This window comes from Procambarus clarkii, chromosome 2 (genome assembly GCF_040958095.1).
Source record: "Procambarus clarkii isolate CNS0578487 chromosome 2, FALCON_Pclarkii_2.0, whole genome shotgun sequence".
NCBI classification, from domain to species: Eukaryota; Metazoa; Arthropoda; class Malacostraca; order Decapoda; family Cambaridae; genus Procambarus; species Procambarus clarkii.
In genome coordinates this window covers 30,848,756-30,861,024 of record NC_091151.1, presented here as the reverse complement: position 1 = coordinate 30,861,024, position 12,269 = coordinate 30,848,756, and the positions used below count along the sequence as shown (strand labels likewise).

Sequence of the window (12,269 nt, the reverse complement as noted above, 5' to 3'; positions counted from 1 at the left end):
AACCGTTAAAATATTGAACAATGTGGAAGATGTAGATCCGAGCAATTTCTTCAAAAGGTCAGATGTAACAGGAACAAAGAGCAATGGGTTCAAGCTCAACAAGCCACACTGTAGAACAGAAAATGCTTTTTCACCCATAGAGTTATAAAGCCGTGGAACCACTTACCCGACGATGCCGTAAAACAAAATATGGGTATACCATATTTTGTAGTGAACAGGAAGCCTCTTTGATTTACAAGATTTATCCGTAAATTATTTAGAAAAAAAATGGACCTGTAGCTTGAGTGTTCAGCCACGTGTTTAGATACACAAAACGTAAAGCTTACAATTAAAGTGGTAAGGATTATATTGGCAATATACTGCATAGCTTCATTTCATCAGTTGGTGCTAACCTTGCCAGAAAAATCCCAGAGACCCAGATACACGTTACTACAAATCTCACCAGCAGCTCTCCTAACTCTGCTCCTTTTACCAGTCAGCCCGACAGACTTATTATAGCCATAATTCACTCACTAAAAACTAAAGGTGGGAACATCAGTGAAATACCACCTGTGGTATATAAGAGTGCCGCTCATGCCCTGGTACCACCCATAGATCTGTTATTCAACAAATCACTTAGAGTGTCATATTTTCCCTGATATCGTTAAAATAATAAAACAAGAGTAACGCCAGTTCATAACGGAGATGATTCGGCTGACATAAACAATTACAGACCGACATTAAGTCTACCTATATTATAAAAAATATTTGAACAAATTAATTACAAACAGTTCTTCAAATCTTGTAAAATACACCATATTAGTTCCTGTCAGTTTGGGTTCCGCTCCCAAAAAGAGTTCCACCGATGTCATTATATTAATACATACCCAATGAAAGAACCAATTAACAATAATATTAAAACCAAACTTTTCATAAACCTCCTTAAAAAATTATATAATACTCAGGAAATATTACCCAAGATAATCTTGCTCCCCTTAAAACAGAACTCAATCTTAATATTACTATAGGATTAGGTATAACAAAATCATTATCCCTAATCCTTCTCATATTACTAACATGTCTTATTCTAGTAAGTCTATAAAAAATTAAACGAAAAGTATAACTCACTGTTAACCCCGTAGCTAAAATGTATATAATAAACCTAATAAAATTAATATTACTTATAAAAGCTACCTCCAAAATTAAATCTTTAGAATAAAAGCCAGCCATAAAGGGTATTCCACATAGAGATAAATTTGATAAATTTATACAAACACCAGTTAAAGGTATTCTAATAATAAAACCCCCTATTATACGAATGTCCTGATAATCTCCCAAACTGTGAATAACAACACCCGCACATAGGAATAGTAAAGCTTTAAATAAAGCATGAGTTAGTAAATGGAAAAAAGCTAAATCAGGAAATCCTAAAGATAAAACTCTTAATATTACCCCCAATTGTCTTAAAGTAGATAAGGCAATAATCTTCTTCAAATCATACTCAAAATTTGCCCCAAGACCTGCTATAAATATAGTTGTACAAGAAATAATTAATAAAAAAGATTGAACCAAAGACCCTTCAAAGATAGGCCTAAATCGAATTAATAAATAAACCCCAGCAGTTACCAAAGATGACGAATGTACTAAAGCTGAAACTGGAGTTGGAGCTGCTATAGCAGCTGGTAACCAAGCAGAAAAAGGAATTTGTGCTCTTTTTGTTATAGCAGCCACAACAATTAATACTTTTATTAAAATTATATCTTCACTGGTGTATAATCTTCAAACCATAAAATTTCAACCCCCTATTCTAAAAAACAAAGCAATACTTAAAAGAATTGCTACATCCTCCACCTGATTTGATAAAACAGTCACCATACCTGCATTAGCAGATTTTTCATTTTGATAATAAATCACTAACACATAAGAAATTAATCCTAACCCACCTCATCCTAATAAAATCCTAATTAAATTAGGCCTAACAATTAAAGCATTTATTGAAATAACAAAAGCAAGTACTAAATACATAAAACGATTATAATGTTTATCCCCCTCATATACTCTCCTCTATAAAACATAACTATAGAAGAAATAAATAAAATAAATCTTAAAAATATAAAACTTAATCAATCAAATACTAAAGTTACTACAATAGAAGAGGAATTTAAAGAATATAATTCTCACTCAATTACATACCTAGCCAAATTTTGTAATCTCATTAAAGACATACTTAAACATAATAAAGAACTTACAACTAAAAAAACTAACCTTACTAAATGTATAGAGAATTTTCAAATCACTATTTAAAATAAATTCTTATAACTTTGACACCACAAATCAATATTTTTTTTTAAACTATTTAAATTAAATTATAGGTAAAACTAAACCCCTCTTTAAAATTATTAAATTTAAAGGAATTCAATGGAGACTTAAAACATAATACTCCCTTAACTTTCCAGAACAACATGCATATAATGACCTAAAAAATGTCCCGTGCTGTCTAATCGAGTATAAATATAAAGTATAGGCTGCTCTAAAAAGACAGGCCAATTAATCTAATTATCCTTACCTTCCTTCAACTAACTATACTAATAATTAAATTAATTTCTCCTAACAAATTTAACGTAGGAGGAGCCGCTATATTTCTAATACTTAATAAAAATCATCATAAACCTAAAGAAGGCATTAAATTTAATAACCCCTGATAGTATGATGATAGATGGAATTACTGGTGTCGATTTTACTTTGCCTCAGATCTACAAGATTTTGTTGAAGTTCTTGGTGTACTATTGCTCTCAAAATGCTTATTGACAATCCAAAGTTACACTCAATTTCTCCTTTAAATGCAGATTCTTTGGGAAACGCATTAGCTCTCTCATGCATTCGGAGGCCAACATGAGATGGAGTCCACATAAAATGGACTCTGTTACCATAATTATTAATTTTGTTGTATTTGTGTCTCGCTTCGGGCACGAGCATGTTACAGTAATGTCTTAAAGTGTTGAGAGCAATTAAGGTTGATAAAGAGTAACTTACAATTAATGTATCAAGTTTGGAGACTTGAAAATAATTCAGTGCAAGAAGCAAGGCAAATAGTTCGGTCTGAAGGGTAGAGGCCCACTTGTTTATACGGACTTCCCACTATTATAAGCTTTTGGATTTGTGATGCAGCATTGATCACATTATGCAGATCAGTATCTTCCTCTGTTGCTGCTGTCAGCCCCGTAGCATATTCCCACTGTAAGTATGATACCATCTTAAGCTACTATATTGCACCATACAGATTCTGAGGAACCCATGGTGTTCAGTTCCTCATTGGTGGTTGCATTCAGTTCCTCCTTCACTTAAAGCTGAACACCACCTGCTCTTGTTGTTCTGTCCTTTCCGAACGGTGGATGATACCCTGGGAGGAGGATTTCCCCTTCAATAATGTCGTCTCGTCCCCATGTTTCACACATGCCAATGATGTCTGGAGTCTCGGCCTCAGCATATGCACACAATCCATTAAAAATTTTCTCCAGGATTCTGGCATTAGGGTAGAAGCACTTTAAATTTCTTTGTTGTTCCTGCTGGCCTGAGACATAGCTCCTAGATTCTGTACATTATTATTCTGTCCGTTGTCACTACGGTTTGTGCCTGTTCGTCTTCCGTGATATATAAGGTTAGTTCTGCCTTACTGGGTGGAGGACTACGTCCCCCTTCTCCACCTACTATCTTGATCACCCGTCCTCTCCTGATCACTAGCTTTAATTCTTTGTTTGCATTTAGGTTCCTTAAGGGGGCATATCAATGTAAAATTAAAAGTGGTTAAATTTGCTTATAAAGTTTTTTATAAAATGGGTATAGAAAGGGCTGCAGCTGGTCCAAGTTTCATCATCACACCCTAAACAGAAAAGGAGAAAAAAAATAAACAACAAATTATGCAACGAATTTTCAAATAGTTTCAGGGAACACATGTGTCAATTAAAATCATTTCTATAACACTCAGATATTAAATTAAGCACATAATAAAGGATTCTAGTGATCAGTTTTATCAAAAAAGTGTTTAGTGCAAAAATATAATTTTTCAAATTTACCCTTCTAAAAAAATATGCAATATATGATATTTATAAATTTTTATAAAATCAACAAATAGACTTTGGACAAAAATGTCTACTAGATTCTGTAGAAGCACAAACGCTACATATAAGGTGTAATTTGCATGTAAATTGATTAATAAATGAAAGCTCTGAAGTAATTTGAAGGTGTAAATTACTTTCCAGAGTAAAATAAAGATCCAAGTTCGGCCACCTGTAGCTGAGCTTGACTTCGACAGATTTCGTTCATAATTGGCACCCTTGCAGATAGGCATCCATTGAGCAAGGTCTGCAAGTTTCATGCAAATCCCTTGATAACAAACGAGAAAAAAATATTGGCCAAAAAAAAAGAAAAAAAAAAAAAAAAAAAAAAAAATTTAAATATAAATATATTGCACATACATATTACAATTATTACAAGAGTTTGTGCTTCTACAGCACATAGTAGACATTTTTGTTGACACATGTGTTCCGTGAGATTATTTGAGAATTTTGAACATTCGTTGCATAATACGTTGTGTATTTTTTTTCTCCTTTTCTGTTTAGGGTGTGATGGTGAAACTTGGACCAGTTGCAGCCCTTTCTATAACCATTTCATAAAAAAAATTATAAGCAAATTGAACAACTTTTAATTTATAACGATTTAGAATGATATGCCCCCTTAACTCCTTTAACTTTCCTCTTAGTACTTTGTCTTTTTTTGCTGTTTAACTTTGTGGTCTGGGGAGATATAGACATGGTTATACCCTTCACGATCTTTAGGCTATGTGCACAGGTTAGTATCTTCCTTCTTCCGTATGGGAATATAATCCAGTGGGTGAAAAACCACCTGATGTTTTCAGCTCTACATTGTGCATGTTGAGCTACAAACCGTTGCTCCGTGTTTGTTACCTCTGACGTTTTGAAGAAGTTATCTGCATCAACATCCACCAAATTGTTCAGTATTTTAAAAGTTTCAATTAGATCCGCCTTGTCATGCCTGGTTTGCAGTGTTATTAGCCTTGTTACTAACACTTCATTAAGTCTCTGGTGCGCCTCCATCTGGATTATTATATCCAGGCATGGAGACCTTATCTTCCGAAAGACATAGTTTCATTGGAGAAAGTTCAACACGGACAACAAAAATAATTCCAGAACTAAGTCAACTCTTATACAAGTTGAGGGTCACAGGACTAACAACACTGCAAACCAGACATGAGAGGACTGATTTTGAAACATTTAAAATACTGAACAATTTGGAGGATATTGATCCAGACAACTTTTTCAAAAGGCCAGATGTAACACATATAAGGAGCAACGATGTCAAGTTCAAAAAGCCACAATGTAGGACTGAGAACTGGAGATGCTTTTTCACCTTCAGAGTTATAATCCCATGGAACTGCCTACCCGCCGAAGTATAAATACCAAAACTCTGCTGAATATTAAAATCCAGTTTGAAAAAAATCATAGGGAGACCTTTGACAAGCTGCCGGCTTCCTGTCCTCATCGAGGCCATTAGTGTTAGTGGCCCCTCAGGCAAATTCATATAAATCAGTTTCGACGAGATCAGCCTTATCATCCTGCCCACCACCTCCTTATCCAATGGGCAGCTGTGGAAAGGTTAGAGTCACCCGCTTTACTACCTACAATAAGCAAACTAGGGATATTTAAAAATAAATAAATGTTTATTTAGGGAAGGTACATACATACAAGAGATTTTACACAGTTTGTTGGATTAATAGATAGAGCTAGTACATACAATGCCTAAAGCCACTATTACGCAAAGCGTTTCGGGCAGGAAAAACATTAATAACTAAAGCTTAATACTAATGGGTATAAAGAATAAAATGTGTTGAGAACAAATAAAAATAAAGGTGAAAGAGGGGGGGGGACATGGCTGAAAAAGCAGCACAAATACAATTACAAATTATTACAGCCAATTACATTCAAACAGCGTTGTTTAAAAAAAAACAGACATGGGTTGACAACAGAGAGGTAAGGTAGGTTACAGGGAATTTATTAGGTAGTGCTTCATTTTTATCTTAAACTGGTTGAGAGAGGTACAGTCTTTAACATGGTTGGGAAGGTCATTCCACATTCTGGGTCCCTTGATTTGTAGAGCATTTCTAGTTTGATTAAGTCGTACTCTTGGAATATCAAAACTGAATTTATTTCTGGTATGGTGCCCATGGGTTCTGTTACAACCTTCAGTGAAGCTTTTGAGGTCAGGATTGGCATTACAGTTCAGCGTTTTATATATGTATAATACACATGAGAGAATGTGCAGTGACTTAATATCTAACATATTTAGAGATTTGAGTTGGGGTACCGAGTGATGTCTGGGGCTAGAGTTGGATATTGTCCTAATAGCAGCTTTGTGTTGAGTAATTAGAGGACGTAAATGATTTTGGGTAGTAGAACCCCAAGCACAAATACCATAGTTGAGATATGGATAGATGAGGTGGTAATAGAGAGTTACCAGGGCAGGGCGGGGTACATAATATCTGATATTAGAAAGAATGCCAACAGTTTTTGAAACTTTTTTTCATATATTTAGAATGTGTCCCTGGAAATTCAGCTTGCGGTCAATGAGAACGCCAAGGAACTTGCCATCTAATTTGTTACAAATTTGGGTATTGTTTATTTTGAGATTTATTTGATTAGAGGATTTATTGCCAAACAGAATATGGAAAGCTTTGTCAATGTTAAGGGTGAGTTTGTTGGCAGTTAGCCAAAGATGGACTTTATTTAGCTCAGTATTTACTGTGGCATTTAGAGCAAGGGGGTCAGAACTGGAGTAAATGAAGGTTGAGTCTTCAGAAAATAGAATTGGTTTGAGGTGTTAGGAGGCATTTGGAAGGTCATTAATGTAGATGAGAAAGAGGAGAGGGCCAAGTATGCTGCCCTGAGGAACACCAATGTTGATGGGTAGGGTGGGAGAAATTGAATTATTCACAGAAATATACTGGAGCCTGTCAGTAAGGTAAGATTTGAGGTAATGCAGGGAGTGTCCTCTGACTCCATAATGATGTAATTTAAGAAGAAGGTTTCGGTGGTTGACAGTGTCAAAAACCTTACGCAGGTCCACAAATAACCCAATAGGGAACTCCTTTTTATCAAGAGCTGCATGAATCAAGTTAATCATACTAATAAGTGCATCGTTAGTGCTTTTTTTGGGTCTGAAGCCATATTGAAAAGAGCTAAGTATATTGTGTTTGGCTAGAAAAGAGTATAGCTGCTTGAAGATTAGTTTTTCAAATATTTTTGACAAGTTAGGCAGGATTGATATAGGTCTGTAGTTGTTAACATCTGTGAGATCACCACATTTGTGGACAGGGGTTACTCTTGCTGTTTTTAGAATGTCTGGAAAGGTTTGGAGTTCAAGTGACTTGTTGAAGAGCAATGCAATAGCAGGGGCTAAAGATCTGGAGTTTTTTTTGTAAATTAAAGTTGGTATCTCCTCAAGGGCACTAGACTTGGTTTTAAGGGAATGGATTGTCTCATTGACATCAGTGAAATTAGTAGGCTTTAGGTACAGAGACTGTGGATAGTTACCTGTAAGATAGTCCTTAACATCAGTACTGGAAGATGGAATATCATTTGCAAGGGATGACCCAATGGAAGAGAAGAACCTATTAAACTCAATAGCAGAATCAGAAGCTGAAAGCTGACCATCGTTATTGGACAGGAGTGTTGGTTTGTTATTTAAAATCTTCTTTGATCCCAATATTTGTGAAATTGTGCTCCAAGTTTTTTTAATGTTGCTCTTTATTTGGGTAAATTTATCATCATAGTATTTAGTTTTGGCTCGTCTAATTATTTTAGATAGCAATAACTAGTAATTCTTTGAGACGGTTCCTAACCTATACTTCTTCTCGAGGTCATGTTTTTTATCATATCATTTCGTTAAAATTTCTAGTAGTAGATTATTTTGAATGAAATATTTACACATTTCATGAACACTTGTTGCAGAGCTGTCTATAAATTCACATACGATCAGTCATACAATTACTAGACAGACCCTACGGTGCTTAATGTGGCTGAAAAGAGAGGTAGTTCCGTGTTGGTCTTAAAACTTTACGTCTTAATTTGCCTGAAACGCTATGTGTATTAGTGGCTTTAGGCAGGGTATGTACTAGATCTATCTAGAAATACAACACTCTGTTTGTAACTCATTTTACATTATTAATAATATTATTATTATTATTATCAACCTATGAAAGGTTATTTAGTCAACTCAATGTTCCTTTTTGTATATATAAATCAACCCATCCTCCGAATAGACATTACGTTTTAATACTAAATGTTTTAAGTACATTTTCATATTTACGTATTTAGTACATAATTGCACTTATCGGGCTGTTACAGTTAACGGCTGGCCTCCCTAGAATATTCTCCCCGAAACGATGAATTCGTTTTCTTTAATGTAACGGGTGTGCTGTTTTCTTTTCTTAATTTTTGCGGATACTCAGTCAATTTTGCGTATACTCAGCACAAATTTTGCCTTTATAATTTAAGGTATCATGAAAATTGGCCGCTTTTGAGGCAATTAAGCATAGCAGAAGCACAGTCACTGACACTCAAAGGAAAGAAGGGATGAGATAACTATTTAAATTACGATTTAAATCCTTCTAATTTTTGCTCATTCGTCAAAGAGAACTGATGCCAACGCACTGGCCAATAAACTGAATAATACTGGCCACTAAACAATAAATTGATTGATTGATGAAGATTAAGCCACCCAAAAGGTGGCACAGCCATGAATAGCTCGTAAGTGGAGGCCCTCTCTGAGCTATTACCAGTATCAATAGATGATACTGAAGATCTGGGGAGGTGCGATCGCACCCTGCCTGACGGGAGATGTCTCCCGCGACTAAACAATAAACTGAACCTATCATAAAGAAGAACGACGACCATTGACCATCTTGTGCTCCAATAGAGTGTAACTGTAATTAACAATGTTCAAGTCCTGACCAACAGTCAAATATTAATCCATCAACCACGAAGCAGAGCGTCTCCCAACATCAACTCTAGTGCAGGGTCCCGTTGAAAAAAACTTTTCCGATTTTACATAGGTTTACCGTGACAGACACTAACAATAGTAGCCTTGAAGAGGAAAGGAAATCGACAGATTGTCGAAGGTTTGCCTTGATATTTTCCAGCTATACAGTACTTTAAAAGAAAAGTTAACAGATGTTTGACTTTTATCCTTCGGCGGGTAAGCTGTTTCACCAATATTTACCAACCCTCTGGATGAATACTTTATGACACAAACTAGACATATCAGTAGGGAAAAGAACTAACAATTCTCCAAATAGTAGGACGTGATTCAGTTTTCATGGATATATTCATTTTCGGGTGTTTGACTTCAGTTTGGAAATATGAAAAGGCACAGTTTGGTGCAATCAGATGGTAAAGCTTTATGACATTAATTACAAGTGGCATAAGAAAGAAGCAAATATTAGTTATGTTTAGAACCTATAACAGAAAATAACTTACGTAAAACAGTTGATATAAAAAGCTGTATAAAATTAAAAGTTGTTAGTTTCATCGCAGTGAATGTAAACATGTGATCATGGGCGCATTCGTTCAAAAACAATAACAAACGTGATCCTAGATTTTGCGGTGATTGGGAGAACAAATCCTTCATGCAAACTGCACCTACTATCAAAAAGAAGATCCTAGATTCGGGCATGGTATGTAAAGTTTTCTCGGTATTTATGTAAATAATTCCTTCATATGTAATATTTTACTAATTGAAAAGAATGCAAATGTTTCATTGCTGTTTAGTTAAATAATTTTCAAAAACTAGTTACAGTATTAAAGTTTTGCTTGTTATGTGTAGGAAGAACATATTTTACTGCATATTGGTATACACATTCCAACACGTTTTTAGTATGCAGCATGTTGTTTTTATCAATAATGTTTTTTATAATAAGCTTCCTAGAAGGTTGTAACAGATCCCATGAGCACCACACCAGAAACAAATACCTATTTGATATTCCAAGAGTACGACTTAGTCAAACTAGAAATGCTTTACAAATCAAGGGACCTCGAATGTGGAATGACCTTTCCAATTAGGTTAAAGACTGTACGTCTCCCAACCAGTTTAAGTTAAAAACTAAGTACTACCTAATTAACTCAATTTAACCTACCACACCCCCAAAATGTCAACCCATCTCTTCTATTTAAAACAATGCTGTTTGTTGACCAAATTGTATTTTGCTTTTTTTCTGCCATGTTTCACCCCCCTCCTTTTTTTCTTTTTTTTTCTCAACACAATTTATACTTTAATCTCTATTAGTATTAAGTTTTAGTCCTAGTGTTTTTCCTGAATAAAATGCTTTGCGTAATAGTGGATTTAGGCATTGTATGTACTAGCTCTATCTATAAATCCATCAACTTTTGTATCTTACCTTGTATGTATGTTTTATTTATTTATTTATTTTTATTTATTTATGCATATACAAGAATGTACATAAGGAATGTGAGGATACAAATATGGTAATTACAGTCTTGTAAAGCCACTAGCACGCGCAGCGTTTCGGGCAGGTCCTTAATCTAAGAAAATTTTAAGGAGGTAAATACTTGCAAAATTTATAGACAAAAAATGATAACAGATTACATGAAATGAAAAAAAAAAAAAAAAGATGAGAGAAAATTGTAGGTACAGTATATTAAAGCACATAGGTAGCTAAGATTGATTGCAATGACAGCTTAAAATGGTAGTTGACAACAAATTGGTAGGCACAATACAGCAGAAACAATATAAGATTGATTGCAATGACAGCTTGAATGGTAGTTGACAAAAATTGGTAGTCACAATACAACATATGGCTAGCACATAAAAGAAGACAGCAATGAACACAATGATAAGGTTGTTTGATATTACATAAAAATTAGGAGATTGGGTAACACTAGGTACAGAGCAAATTTAAAGCTCAGTGTAGGAAACTAAGAAGATGAAGTTAGGTACTTTTTGGTTTTGCTTTTAAATAAGGCAAAAGTTTTACAGTTTTTCAATTCACTAGGGAGTGAGTTCCATAGACTAGGTCCCTTAATTTGCATAGAGTGTTTACACAGATTAAGTTTGACCCTGGGGATATCAAAGAGATATTTATTTCTGGTGTGGTGATAATGGGTCCTATTACATCTGTCCAGGGAGAGTTTCAGAGCATGGTTTGCATTTAAGAACAGGGTTTTGTAAATGTAGTTGACACAAGAGAATGTGTGGAGGGAGTTAATATTTAGCAAGTTTAGGGATTTAAACAAGGGAGCTGAGTGTTGTCTGAAAGCAGAGTTAGTTATAATTCTGATAGCAGATTTTTGCTGTGTGATGATGGGCTTAAGGTGGTTTGCAGTGGTAGACCCCCATGCACAGATACCATAATTAAGATAGGGGTAGATTAGTGCATAATATAGTGAGAGGAGAGCAGAGTTAGGAACATAATATCTGATTTTGGAGAGTATACCAACTGTCTTAGAGACTTTCTTAGTTATGTGTTGAATGTGGGTGCTGAAGTTGAGTCTCTTGTCTAGGAATAGGCCAAGAAACTTGCCATCATTTTTATTACTGATGTTAATGTTGTCTATCTGTAGCTGAATTGCATTTGATGATTTGCTTCCAAATAAGATGTAGTAAGTCTTTTCGATGTTTAATGTTAGTTTGTTCGTTGACATCCATAAGTGGACTTTTTTAAATTCAATATTCACAACATTATTTAGTGTATGTGGGTTGAGGTTTGAGTAGATAAGGGTAGTATCGTCAGCAAACAATATAGGTTTGAGAATATTAGAGACATTAGGCAGATCGTTTATATATATAAGAAATAGAAGAGGTCCTAAGATGCTGCCCTGTGGCACTCCAACGGTAATTGGTAGAGTGGAACGAGTGGTAGAGTGGTAGTATGTACTTTACCTGAATAAATAATTGTATTTGTATTTGTAATAGGTAGATGATACAAAAAGCAGTACAATGTATGTCACAAATCCTTTTACTGCGGCAGCATTAAAACCACAAGTCGGTAGAATAAATATGCCTGGAAGATCGACCCCAGCCAGCATACTAGCAGGTAAAAAATATCATTTAATCAGCTTGTGACAAAATTACAAATAAAGATGTGTTATGTTATGTCATTGTGTTAGGTTAGCCTAGCTATTATTTCCAATTTGTTTTTTTAATTTGTATTAGTATGCAGTATTAGGCTATTGTAACAAATTGGAATGTACAACGTCCAA

The 12,269-nt window shown here is 34.8% G+C and overlaps 1 pseudogene; it reads right to left on the bottom strand.

The window, feature by feature from the left end:
- Positions 1–850: 850 nt before the first annotated feature.
- On the bottom strand, positions 851–2,267 carry LOC138366179 (NADH-ubiquinone oxidoreductase chain 5-like; annotated as a pseudogene).
- Positions 2,268–12,269: the final 10,002 nt, after the last annotated feature.